Source organism: Pleurodeles waltl, chromosome 8, assembly GCF_031143425.1.
Source record: "Pleurodeles waltl isolate 20211129_DDA chromosome 8, aPleWal1.hap1.20221129, whole genome shotgun sequence".
NCBI classification, from domain to species: Eukaryota; Metazoa; Chordata; class Amphibia; order Caudata; family Salamandridae; genus Pleurodeles; species Pleurodeles waltl.
Window position 1 is genome coordinate 854,792,630 of NC_090447.1, and position 15,229 is coordinate 854,807,858.

Below are 15,229 nucleotides of genomic sequence, written 5' to 3' on the forward strand. Positions count from 1 at the left end.
ATATGCAAATAATGTCCAGGACCAGTGCCTCGCCCGTGCTGATAGAAGAGAAACTGAGACAAGGGTATGAATGGTGCCTGGGTCCAGGGTCCTAATTGCCAACCGCCTGGCTCTCTGCCTTCCTGCCTCCCTCTGCCCCTGGGCTTCTGAGAAAAGTGAAAGGAGGGAGGCCTAGAAACGGAGATGTCGCTGGTGCAGTAACTCAGCAGCAATAGCAGCTTGCAGCAGCAGCTTGACGCCAACCAGCAAACAGCAAAGCCTTACATAGGAATCCCCTTGGTTGTTGTAGGGCAAGTGGTGTCTTTATTTTGGGCCGAGTGTATAGTGCAGGCCAAGTTTCAGATTTTCCTTTGGAAAGTTATGGGCCACATGTATTTAGATGTTATTGCAGGATTTTTATGTATTTTTTTAGAAAAGAAAATAGAGGAGAAGAAATAAAAAAATGAAAAGTGAAATTAGTGAGGAAGCTGTGTAATTGAGCTACTGAGTTCTACTGACTTGGTACCACAACGGTTAGTACAGAAAGATAGCTCTTCTGTATAGACATAGCCACTGAGCCCATGATACAATTCTTGTGACACTTCAGAACGCCCTGTTTCTCTTCCATACATTTCTGCAGCCATTACTGTTTCAAGCTCTTCTATCAGAAGTCCCAATTTCCCTAAAAGTACAATAAAGTTCCTACTCTTCAGACCTTCCCAGGTGCCTGCTTCATCTCTCATTAGTACCTGCCTACCATATATGAACAGTTCCTCCTACTCTGTTCCCGCAGTCCCTTTGAAAATACATTCAGGTGCATTCTGCCTCCTATTCTACTTCCTTCCTCATCCCATTTGTGCCACCTCTACAGATCCTGGTGCCTCCACCAACACACCCTCCCAGTCATAGTCAGATCCCTTCTCCAGTTCACTCCCTGCATAGCTGCCAGGCAAGAGGGGTCGCCAGATTCCCTGACTCAGCTCATACAGAAAGTCTGCGCTCCACGACTTGTTCTTTGGCAACAAAAGAGTGTGCAGTTCACCTTCAAACCATAGAGAAAAGCAAGAGTGGCGCAATGCAGAGCTCTATGGAACTTCCGGGCCCTCAGTCCAAATCGGCTATACAGAAGCTGGTAGCATGGCTGCCTGAGGGCATTTTAGATGGTGATGTGTTGCTGAACATCCTTCTTTAAAGAGCTGCAAAGCCATTCATTGAGCATCCTAGCACTAAACGCTCAATCAAGAGCAAAAATTGGCAAATTTAAATTAAGGTGTGCAGCCCAGCAAATAATATTGGAAGCTGAGGTGTCTTTTTGACCCTTGCTAAGCATAACGAGAGCTGAGTCATCAAACTAATAGTGTTGTATAGGGATGGGTGAGCATCATGCCGGTGAACTCCGCTCCGCCATCAGCTGACAGAGTTTTTTTTGCAAAACTCCTCACTACGCTTTAAGCCAAAACTCAGTGAACTCCGCCAGTGGAGAAGAGCTCACCGCCCACCCCCTAGTTGTGTCTCTAGAGGGGAAATTCCATCATCACATTGGGTTTGAAGTGGCTAGTTCCATAAGTAAGTCTATTTTTTTATTGTTAGAAAACTTAATCTACCAAAATGCTGTTAATTTATTCGTAACTGTAGTGACATAGAAAAATATGTTTTCAAGGTGGTCCTCCTCCTTAAGAATCTCCTGAAATTGCATCCTTTGGGGATTCATCCAGCCTTTGTAAGTAAGTTTAAAATGCATTTAAAAAATGGAATATAATTAATGTATCATTATTGTGTCTATAAATATAACAAGACCATTATTCTGTCTATAAATATAACAAGACATTGGCTCATGTGCAGAACCACAGACCACAATTCTAAATTTCGTATGAAATATTTACTTTTACCAGCTAATAAAAAGCCCTCAACATTTCTTTAATTACTGTGTAAAATAAAATACTTAATTTGTGTTTTGTGAACACATTTTACAAGCATGTAAAACTGGAATTGTCAGCTTTGATTTTTGTACTATCAAGTAATACTTTTATGGGTGGTGCTAGTGTGTTCTTGTGCAATCAACCACGTTGATGCCTGCTCATTTATCTATTCTAAGATGAGACGAGACACACGTCTTATTCACAAAAGATGTTGACCAATTCAGATACCCATAAATTAAGTTTTGCAATTATTGAAAAATTAAAAAGATCTGCTTTTTACAGCATATTTTAAAATCTACTTATGCCCATATTGTTTTATTATTCACACAACAGAGACCAGCAAGTACATTTTTGGCATTGCATTGTGTAAAATGGACTGAGCTGAACAGCAGCATATATTCTAAGATGTGAGGCTGTTATTCACTCTCCTTGCACTGGTAAAATGTATGGTGCCATGTTCCAACACAGAAACCCTTACTCAGTAGTGTTCAGTTCTCACTGATATGGTAAATATATGTGGTAAGTATGTTATCTGGACACAAGAGATCTGCTCAAGAAGAAATATAGGCCAGTATTTATACTTTTTTAGCGCCACATTTGCGCCGCTTTTTGACGCAAAAGCAGCGCAAACTTACAAAATACAATTGGATTTTGTAGGTTTGCGCCGCTTTTGCCTCAAAAAGCGGCGCAAATGCGGCGCTAAAAAAGTATAAATATTGGCCATAATCTTTCATGGATTTTCCCTCTTGCAATGCATGCAGTACAAAATACAGAACACATGCAAAGAGAGTTAATCAATCTGATGTTTAACCCATTACATGCAGGTGGAAGACAATGGTTGACACCCTCACACCCTCAGTGGTGCGTCTGTTGGATATTAGCCAACTCCTGAGAGGGCTAAAAAGAATCCTCTGGTGATTGTATTGGGGGATTCCTTTTTTTTTTTTAAAGGGCAGGGGAGACACAGAATTGCTCATGCATCAGCCCCTGCCCCCCCTGCCCAACTGTGATTTCAGCACTCTGTGAGGCATGCTGACAGCACAAATCCCCACCGGAGTGGAGAGAAGCAGCATGTAAGAGCTGCTTCCGCGTTGAGTGCTTTTTTGTTTTTGATCCTTCTCCATGTTTGTAGGAGGCATTGTTGGCAAGGGGAGAGTCTCTCCTTGCAAGAAATGCCTCTCACAAACAGATTTCTGCTTGTGGTACGCTTTTGTGCCACGATCCACAAGCAGGGATCCCACTAGGCGACCAAAGACAGCACAGAGTGGTACAGCCCTCTTGGTACCGGGCTGACTCCCCACCAGGGGCCATTGTTTAAAAAAAAGCTGTTTTCCCCCCCATGGGGTGGGGGTGAATTCGCCCCCCCACCACCTCCTCCACCTCTATATAATAGAAGAATATTTTTAGGGAAATAAAATGTGTGGTTCCTCTGGGGCCCGTGGTCGTTCCCAGGGGAACCACACATCTGCAAAAATAAGGGGGCCATCACTATCTCTCTCTCACTATGTATATTGCCTGCAATAAAATCTGCTGAGCAGCCAGGCAGTTGGCCTTTGAAAAAGGAAGGAAATGTTTGTTCTCTGCTAATGAAGCAATGAACCCAGAAACACATGTCTAAAGATGTTTGAAAACGTAAGGCCTGAAATTATGAAAATGCCAAAGAATTCTCTGTAAGTTGCTGACTTTGTTACATTCCATAATGACCTGTTATGAGTGCGCTTTCGTTCGGACAACTCTTTTTGGAACATATTCAGGGAGTGCAGAATTATTAGGCAAGTTGTATTTTTGAGGATTAATTTTATTATTGAACAACAACCATGTTCTCAATGAACCCAAAAAACTCATTAATATCAAAGCTGAATATTTTTGGAAGTAGTTTTTAGTTTGTTTTTAGTTTTAGCTATGTTAGGGGGATATCTGTGTGTGCAGGTGACTATCACTGTGCATAATTATTAGGCAACTTAACAAAAAAAAAAATATACCCATTTCAATTATTTATTATTACCAGTGAAACCAATATAACATCTCAACATTCACAAATATACATTTCTGACATTCAAAAACAAAACAAAAACAAATCAGTGACCAATATAGCCACCTTTCTTTGCAAGGACACTCAAAAGCCTGCCATCCATGGATTCTGTCAGTGTTTTGATCTGTTCACCATCAACATTGCGTGCAGCAGCAACCACAGCCTCCCAGACACTGTTCAGAGAGGTGTACTGTTTTCCCTCCTTGTAAATCTCACATTTGATGATGGACCACAGGTTCTCAATGGGGTTCAGATCAGGTGAACAAGGAGGCCATGTCATTAGATTTCCTTCTTTTATACCCTTTCTTGCCAGCCACGCTGTGGAGTACTTGGACGCGTGTGATGGAGCATTGTCCTGCATGAAAATCATGTTTTTCTTGAAGGATGCAGACTTCTTCCTGTACCACTGCTTGAAGAAGGTGTCTTCCAGGAACTGGCAGTAGGACTGGGAGTTGAGCTTGACTCCATCCTCAACCCGAAAAGGCCCCACAAGCTCATCTTTGATGATACCAGCCCAAACCAGTACTCCACCTTGCTGGCGTCTGAGTCGGACTGGAGCTCTCTGCCCTTTACCAATCCAGCCACGGGCCCATCCATCTGGCCCATCAAGACTCACTCTCATTTCATCAGTCCATAAAACCTTAGAAAAATCAGTCTTGAGATATTTATTGGCCCAGTCTTGACGTTTCAGCTTGTGTGTCTTGTTCAGTGGTGGTCGTCTTTCAGCCTTTCTTACCTTGGCCATGTCTCTGAGTATTGCACACCTTGTGCTTTTGGGCACTCCAGTGATGTTGCAGCTCTGAAATATGGCCAAACTGGTGGCAAGTGGCATCGTGGCAGCTGCACGCTTGACTTTTCTCAGTTCATGGGCAGTTATTTTGCGCCTTGGTTTTTCCACACGCTTCTTGCGACCCTGTTGACTATTTTGAATGAAACGCTTGATTGTTCGATGATCACGCTTCAGAAGCTTTGCAATTTTAAGAGTGCTGCATCCCTCTGCAAGATATCTCACTATTTTTGACTTTTCTGAGCCTGTCAAGTCCTTCTTTTGACCCATTCTGCCAAAGGAAAGGAAGTTGCCTAATAATTATGCACACCTGATATAGGGTGTTGATGTCATTAGACCACACCCCTTCTCATTACAGAGATGCACATCACCTAATATGCTTAATTGGTAGTAGGCTTTCGAGCCTATACAGCTTGGAGTAAGACAACATGCATAAAGAGGATGATGTGGTCAAAATACTAATTTGCCTAATAATTCTGCACTCCCTGTATATATATATATATATATATATATATATATATATATATATATATATATATATATAAAAACAGGGTTTAGCTTATATATATATATAATATATATATATATATATATATATATATATATATAAGCTAAACCCTTTTAGAGTTAGAGTCATGCATAAATTATGTGAAAAAAGAGATTACTCTCTGTAGTTCCCAAGTTTAGGTGGAGAGCAGCTCCAGTAAGGAGCAACCTGCAACACCAGCGACACTCTAGATTTGCCCACCTCCAATGTCTTTTTTCAACCATAGTTTATAAGCATAGGATTAGCACAGTGCCATTCAGGCCAAGCTAGAAAGGGACAAAGGACCCGATTACGAGTTTGGCGCGTCTTTTGGCAAGACTGCCGTGGTGGTGGCCACAAAAAGACCACCATGTTGGCAGTGCTCCGAATGCCGTATTAAGAGTCACACAGCTAAGCCCACCAAAAACTAGCCAAATTTCTCAAACCGCCAGGACACTGCAGGGTGGGAAAGAAGCGGTCCCTGTACCGCCAGCCTGCCAAAAAAACACTATGATCATATTTTGATTCCACAAATCACGAGAGCGGTTCTGATTGGCGGTGCAAACTGCAGTAGTCAGTGGTCACCACAGTAATGCACCCCACACCACAAGGGATAGTTTGAAAACCTCACACCTGACACACATCCACACACCGGACACACCTACAAACTGCACTATATAACCCACCCCTACACAACCGACAATCCTTTACAACCAGAACGCCAAACACAGCCAGAGACAAGCCAAAAACTTTAAGATATACCAAAACACACAAGACACACCCTTACACATTTCACTCAGCACTCATCCCATACCTGCACAACATACACAACACACAATTTAGTATCCCACACAATACACAACAACCGTCACCCACTCACATCACAGCACCCACACCTCATCACCAATTGTTAACATTTTCCCCATTTTTCACTACCTCACCTACTCATCCACCGCTACCATGTCCCCACCAAAACATCCACGTTTCTCTGATGATAAGTTGAGGATTATGGTGGATGGAATTTTCAGAGTAGAGCCACACATTTTTGGCGCACAGGTCCAACAAACATCAATAGCCAGGAAAATGGAGGTGTGGCAAAGGATTGTCGACAGGGTGAATTCTATAAGCAGTTACCCACGCTTATGAAGAGGTGGAACAACCTCAGGGGAAGGTCCGTTCTATGGCCGCCAGGTACCAGCTGGCAGTCCTCAAGACTGGCGATGGACCCCTACCTCCTCCCCCTACTTTCATATCATGAGAGTAGAAGTTCTTGGAAATCCTGCATCCTGAAGGCCTGACAGGAATATCTGGGTGAGTGGAGTCTGGTAAGTCACTTCACCAATAATGCTCCCAAAAGGTTTTGTCTTGCATGCTCACCGATTACCTTTCCCCACCACAATGACCAAACCACCCACTACCCCTGTGCCCAAGTGTCTACCACATGTCAACTAAACTCACCTGGGACCAAATTGTTTGTGTATGGCATTTGAAGTACAGGGACTGACAGCATTACAACTCCCAGCAGGCACTGATCCACCTGTAAGAAAACAAGAACAGTGTACTACATTTTAAATAGCCTTGCATGTGAAACCAACAATCAATGTAACCCATCCTGAATGCTCCACTATTTAACAATTTATGGCAATGACAGCAATGCTATGGCCCACTACCAGTACTATTACAAGCAAAACACAGTTACAGCTGCATTCCCTACTACACTGGCCTTTGAGATAACCTTTCAAACAATGTCCTATTCTCATCTGGGTAGAAACTGTATGGGAAACTTGATGTACTTATAGTACACCCATACAGAGGCCCAGGTCAAATGGTACCTCCCATACTCTTGGTCAGCTCTGTCAATATTGTGCATTGTCCAGCTGTTAGTCATCAATTACGCCATACACCTTACTAGAAGATAAATGTGCATTGTCCTGTCTTTACTCAGACAAGATTTGAGGGCAGCAGCATTGATCTAACTACCAACAAACTCCAAGAACATGGAGCATGATGTAGGCAATTGCAAATCTCTGTGTCCCACATTGCTCTAACCCCAATTTGGAAGCAGCTGTCATAGTCTTATCAGGGGATCATGTAAAGGCATTGTGTGCATGTCACATAGCATGTTTAGTGGTCTAAGTTAAACAACACTTATTGCATCACTTACAGAAATTGTGGCCCGTATTTATACTTTTTTTAGCGCCGCATTTGCGCCGCTTTTTGACGCAAAACGGCGCAAACCTACAAAATACAATGGTATTTTGCAAGTTTGCGCCGTTTTTGCATCAAAAAACGACGCAAATGCGGCGCAAAAAAAGTATAAATACGGGCCTGTGTGTTCCACTTCTCCTACAGCTAACCAGGACACCAGAGACTGCTAGTACCCCTCTGGATGAAGCCCCCAGTGAGGAAAACACCCCTGGATGTTTGCACACTGAGGACAGATCTGGCCTTCAGAGACACCTGGTCAGTTAACAACTGTGAGCCTCACCCTGACCACATTAACCCCTCCCAGCCCTATTGCATCTACATCACAGGCATCCATTAGCCCCCAAACCTATGTCTCAAGGACAGTGTCTTCCATTGTGTGCCCCCCAGTTTAGGTATCTGAGTCTCCTATTTTTACCCCTGACAATGATGGTCCTGCTACCAGTGGGAGTGGGCACACTGTGCCAGAGGCACAGGCACGTGGGAGTAGCGTGCGTAGGAGGGATGGTGTGGGCTGAAGGATGGGGGATCCAAGGGTCACAAATAGCCAGGACACTATCTCCCAAGTCTTGGGAGCCTACCAACATTCACCAAGGCATGATGGGCCAGGTACTGACCATGATGGGGGAGATAAGCCAGCTGCAGAGGGACAACCACTAGGAAGCTATGCAGCAGTGGCAGGCCCAAAATGTCATCCTGGCTTCCATTGCTGGGGTGCTGAGAGATATGAATACCACCTTGAGTAAGTTTTGTACTCAACATCAGGCCTTTTCCACTAGCAAGGAAATATCAGGCCCTTCTCCATCTGTGGCAGCTAGTGGATTGGAGACCCTGCCAGAGGAAGGGAATGCCTCAGACACACCATCCTCTGTAGCTGAAGAACCCCCACCCCCCAAACGTAGACGTCCACCCAGACATCCTTGAGGAGCAGGTGCCAAGACCACAACCACTGCCAGGAAGTGAACCTCTACTGATTGTTTCCCCTTGTGTGCTACAGATACACCCTGTTGACTGTTCCGAAACCTATCTCCATTTCCCTAGCATACAAGGACACTGGACTTGTGTTTCCAAACGGTGTAGCAGCTATTCTGGTGATTTCATCCACCATGACTGAACTCTTCACTGTCTATTTATTTTAGTTTCTAATCGCTCTTTTTGCTGTGCACTCCCCAATTAATACCACTTAAACACAGATTATGTGTTAGTGTGATTTATCAACCATATGCAACTGTCATGTATAACAACAATTGTACTAAAATGGTTCTCTCTAATGTAAAACCTTTGTCATGGTCATTACACATGTACACCAGGCTACATATTGCACTGACAAAATATAAATTACATTACACAAATGACTTGTATTGTACTTTCCCATATATTAATTTGGAGAATGGCAACGACCTTCTGTAATTAGGGACATTTCAGTGTTTCACTATGCCAGAAGGCAAACATATTAGTTCAATGCATCATCAGCTAAAGCCTTATGACATACCCTCACCATAGCTTCCAAATAACCACACCCCTTGTAAGCGACAAAGGCCAGTCATGGAAACTTCCACTTATCATGGTCAGGTATCTGTAGGCTTGCCATTCCCCTATGTCAGTCTTCAGGCACATGCACATTGGTCTGCAAAGTGGGAACACACTGACAGCTATGTACAAGTTAGTTCTCATCCAGCACAAACCATTACAAATTTTGAAGGTCTGGATACCGCATTATGGCATGTGTCAGAGACAAATGAACACACACATGGCACCATTGGTCCCACCTCCAAGATCAAACAGGTCTTTAGTGTGGAAAAGGAGACTACCATCACACTGTCCTGGCAGTCTGGGCATAGAACTTACACACCACAAACCTCATGCCAGACAGTACCTGGTTTAATCAATGTTCACTTCACATGTCAGTCTGCAAATCCCATCTTCCTGTGACACTGTCTGATATTGCCAAATGAGTAAGAGCCAAACAATCAATCTGCCATCTGTAGTTGATAAACATAAGTTATAGGCCACATTGATACATAAACATTACACAGCTAAATCATATGTACAAATGTGACTTTGTACAGAACATGTCTGTACGCAATTCCAAGTAACAATCTGCATGCATATCTGAGTCATGGGCTTTGGAGCCACTTATGACCTATCTGATGATCATTATAAGAACCTTAGTTGGCATTCCTAACCTCACCAATACCCCACTAAATCACTATAATTACATCACATGACAAACCTTAAGTCAGGTGAAGTCCTGATTGATGAGATCAACCTTGATGTCTCCAGCTTCATCCTCATCAGGCTCATACTCACTTGGCAAATCTGCATTGCCACCCACAGAATCTGCTGGGAAAAATATCATCTGGTATGAATGGTTTCTGCTGTCTCAGGGCGAGGTTGTGGAGCATGCAGCAGCCAACAATAATTTGACAAACTTTTTTGGGTGAGTAGAGCAGGGATCCTCCAGATTTATCAATTTTGCAAAATCCTGCCTTCAGGAGTCCAAAAGTTCACTCCATGACATGCTTTGTCTTACCCTGGGCCTCACTGAAGCGGTCTCCCCCTTGCATGGTTGGGTATCGCCCTGGTGTCAACAACCAAGGACGGTTTGGGTAGCCAGAATCCCCTGTAAGGATTAGTTACAATAAGCCAAACATTAATCTTGGACATCCACATATCTGGTAACAGATAGAAGGTACAGACACACAGTACATATATGACTTACCAACCAGCCAGGCCCTCTCTGTCTACTGTTGTGTCATTAACAGTGGGATATTGCTGTTCTGCATGATGAAGAAATCATGGACTGACCCAGGATACTTTGCACAAACTTTTGATATGTAGCGGTCAGCCAAACAGACCACTTTGACGTTGATGGAGTGAACGTTTTTCCTGTTCCTATATACCTGTTCATTGGCATTTGTGGCAACCAAGGCTACATGGGTGCCATCTATGGATCCAACCACATGTGGAATGTGGCCCAAAGCATAAAAATCAACCTTTTCATGGGCCAAATCTACTTGTTGTGGAAAGCTGTCCAGGTGTTTCAACAATGCAGACAGTACAGCCTTCAAACCAGACTGAACATGGGCTGAGAGACCCCTGCAGTTAGGGCCACTGTATTTTGAAAGGACCCAGTGGCCCGGAAGTGTAGCACTGACATGATTTGGACAATGGGAGGTATGCTACTGAGATCATGAATGACAGGCATCAGATCTGGCTCCAATTGACGACAGAGATCCATTATTGTATGTCTATTCAGGCGGTGTATTAGTATCACATGTCGATCCTCCATGGTCTGCTAGTGGACGGTGCATGAGAGGTTGTTTTGCTCTTCTCGTGCCAGGGTAGCTATGTGGGACAACACCAGAACGTATGTGTATGACTCAATCTATACATCATAAGTATGATCACACCAGCTTCACATATAAAGCTACATTTTGTCACATGAAACACTGAGGCCCATATTTATACTTTTTTAGCGCCGCATTTGCGTCATCTTATGACGCAAAAGTGGCGCAAACGTACAAAATACAATTGTATTTTGTACGTTTGCGCCACTTTTGCGTCAAAAAGCGGCGCAAATGCGGCGCTAAAAAAGTATAAACATGGGCTTGAAAATGTACTCAGCACATACCTAGGCAACATTTGTCTAATAACTGCATTCAGATCCCCTAACCCCTAGCATGTTCTTTAAATGGAAAAACATGTCACTGACTGTATATGTGACGTCAACAAACTAAACATGTTGAACATATTTGGTAATGCTATACTATTTTCTGATTATCATTACTCTGCTGACAAAACTATTTCATGTACATAACTCAATATACAGCAAATTAACATCCTCTACTTGCATGTTTATACATGTTTGCATAACGCCAGCAGTTAACACAATGTCAAGAATGTGATTCGTAGTCAATGACGCACCTTTCAAAACCTTAATGTACATATATGAGCCTGAAAATGGCAGCTGCCCGGCCTACTGGACATTAGGATGTGACCTTACTCTGCTGGCGGATATCATCATGGCAGTAGGCAGACACAACCGCAATGGACATTGCCACTGGAACACATTGCTGCCTTTGGTGGACTTGGGTCAATGGCGATGTCTGCTGGCGGTAACGGTCCTGTACGTGGTGGGCCACCATCTCACACTTCATTCCTCATTTGACTCCTGACACTGCTGCCACCAAGACCTCCACGACCTGAGATGCTGTGTCCTGTCTCTGGAAGCAATCATGCCATGGCCTACAGGTGATAGGGCCCCTGCTTTCTAAGCTGACCAGCTAGACAAGCTTGTGGAGGAGGTCCTACCTTGGTATGGATAGCTCTGTGGTGCACCAGAGGAACAGGTACGTGCAATGCAATACCAATGTTTGAAATGTTGAGTGATGTTCAGGAAATGTGGTTGAATGAAGGTTTGGGATAATATGTGTGGGGAGATGGACATGTCACATGTGCTTAGATAGATTTTGAGCCCTGATACATAGTAAGGAGTGTGTGATGTATGTATCCTGACTCACCTACAAACTGCATAATTAGAACACTTAAGGTGGTTCCATAAATATTTGAACACTTATACCATGTTTTAAGACATGCTTACGGTCTGGTCATATGTTTCTAGCCAACACCTGGTGCTGGATATGCATGTTGTATGCCTGACTCAACTTCACTCATGGCCTGACTGTAGATTGCCAATCCACATAGAAGGGGATGTTGGAGGAAGTGTGTGTATGGCTACTTGCACTAACTTTTGTTTCACCCTTCTTGTTTTGGTATGGTGCATGTGCTGGCATGGTCCTCTTGTCTCTGTCATTCATGCAGGTCAACACCCATCAGAAAAAGGGAATTTGGCATGCGATCGCTAAGAAAATGCAGACCCTGGGGGTCCACAGCCAGCAGAGCACCCACTGTAGAAAGTGGTAGGAGGAATTGAGACACTTGGCCCGGAAAACCGCAGAGGCCCAGCTGCGGATGTCCTCCCAAGGAGGAAGGGGTGCCCTTCAGACCTTGATCCCCCGAATATCCTGCATATTGGTGGTGGCCTACCCTGAGTTGGATGGGCGTTTGAGGGCAGCACAGGAGCCTCAAGGGGGTAAGTACTGACTTAACACATTTTCATCCCTATTCCAGGTCAGTGAATGAAGTGATAGAATCTAAGCAGTGACAATGTGGAAAGTGCAAAGGGTCAAAGCTTTCCAAGGAAAACATAGATATACAGTACTCAACATTGGTACACAGGTGTGCACATTCTATTGTGTATAGAGACATATTACTCTCCTATGTAATCCCTTCCGTACTAAAGCATATGATGATGCACCTGTGACGGTGTGATATGTGTACCACTATACAGCTTTTCATACCCTGCTGGTTGTTCCTTACCACCTACAGATCCATACTCACAATATTATGATGGTAAGTTGTCCAGGTCTTTGTATATTTCAATGTCCCTTGCTCCATGTCTATGTGCAACATAGAGACTGACAATTTAAGGTCATTCCTTCTTTTCTAACTCTTTTTGATGAGTTACAGCTTCAAATGAGGCTGTGATGTCCATCTGACATTTCACATGCCATACTTGCTAAATATTATCAGAGCTGTTAGGAGGTGAAGCCCTTTGGTAAGTGAGGGCTGTACATTGGCCCCTGTTATGTGTCATCTGAGTGGACATCCTACATGCAGGTAACCATGGAGGTATTGCCTGACTCCTATTGGATCACATACATTGATGTTAGAGCTATGAATGTTAGTAACATGATTATGTTCTGTATGTGGTAAGTGGCTACACAGCTATTTCCTTAGCCATTATTTGGTATTCATAATATATAGGCCAAGACATATTCTTAACAGTTACAATCATAACTGGCTTTTACAAACATCCTGTGTCCATTGTAAGGTTTTGTCATAAATCTACATTGTTATGTGCCAAACATACTTTCTATTGCTACCTTGAATATATTTTGAATGTTTTTTGTATGTAAACATATTGTTTGCACTGACTGCATTGTGGTGCAGGTGTGGTAGTTCACATGCACATGTGGGTGGAATGGTATGTGTAGTCAGCCACTTGACTTGCATCAAGGTGTATGTCTCTATCATGGTAGCCTCAGATGTGATTTATGTCATTGATATTTTTCTAAACAGATGTAAGACTACTCATGTCTGATTTGTGAAAAGTGATGTTGCCAGTCATCGTAATACATTGAACTGTATGTGACCTTCATGCACCTGACATGTGTCCATTGTATTGAAAGAATAGTTATGCTATGTCTGTGGGTAAATGCTCTGGGCTAAATAGTCCCTTATAAGTGTGCAAGGCTTTGTTTACAGGTGAATAATGACTAAGATGTGTAGGTCCACAAAGTATGTGTCATCATTTCCTACATCACTATTGGTACATGTGTTAGTGACGTGTTTAGACTCTCTCAAACTCCAAATGTGCACATGCCGAATAGAGTAGTTCCATGTTTGCAAATTTCAGTTGTGAAGGTTGTGAACTCTGTGACATGAAATGGTTATGGCTTGTATGCAACATCCTGTCTTGTGTTTAGCATATGATGAGGTTCCTTTCCTGGTACATTAAATCAGGTCAATGTATAAGACTGTGTAGATGTTGTGTATGTGATATTTGGAAATCAACGTCAACACCATTTCTTATGCTTGGTTGTTGGTCGACTAAGTTGCTGTGGATAGGGGCCCAGAATCAGCTTGACATGGAATAGTTAGTGTCATAACTCTACTGATATGACGGTATTGTAGGTGTGAGATAGGTGGCTTAGCTGGTATGTGACATTATTGTTATATAGGGGTGTAGATTGTATCATGTTGTGACGTGATTTTAGCACTAACCTGGTTCTACCTGGGGGTGTAGTACAACTAGATGTAATGTAAAAGATGTGTACAGTGTGGTATTAGTTTATTAAAGGTATGTGATGACCCTACCTCTCTTTCTGTTTTCCAGCATCAGCAGGCGAATGAGACAGGGTACAGCCGAGTGGGAAAGCTGCTGGCCACGGGACATCAAGTCATTATTCCAGGGACACCAAGGGAGCCAGTGGCCCGGAGGGAGAGGGGAGTGCCACGGGGAGACAGGACCATATATGGCTCCATGAAAGTGCCCCCCTCCAATATTGTATTTGCCATGGGAAGGTGTTGGTCCCTGGGGCCAGGGGTATGCCATGTACCATCTTCATTCTTTTATTGTAGCCCCTGGGAGGTGGCGGCCCCAGATGGTGTGGGGGGCCAGGCAGCCCCCTGCATACAATTCAATCTTTGCCCCAGGGAGGTGGTGATCCCTGGGGCAGTGGGGCGGGGGCAATACACCTCCCACATGCAGTTGAATCTTTACCCCAGGGGGGATGGCAGTCCATGGAGCTGTGGTGGCACCTGTCCCTCACTCATACAATTGAAACTTTGCCCTGGCGAAGTGGCAGTTCCCTGGGCTGCGTGGGGCCCGCGTAGTCCCCCGTATATAAAATTGAATATTTGCCCATGGGAGGTGGTGGTTCCTGGCTGTCCCCAGGGCCTCCCTCATATTAAAATATTATCTCATCCATGGAGGAGGTGGTTCCAGGGGCAAAGGGGGCTGCCCAGCCCCCACATTTTTCTTTCTGATCACCCCGAGGAGGAGGTGGTCATTGGGACCAATAGAAGCTCTAGGAGGGGGGCTCTGTGGTCCACCCTCCTTTTTAAAGCCCCCTGTGCCCCCTGGACCTGGCCCACCTAGGGGCAAATAAAAAAAGGGAGAGAGAATGCCCTTGTTTTTAAATGTCTGGAAAATC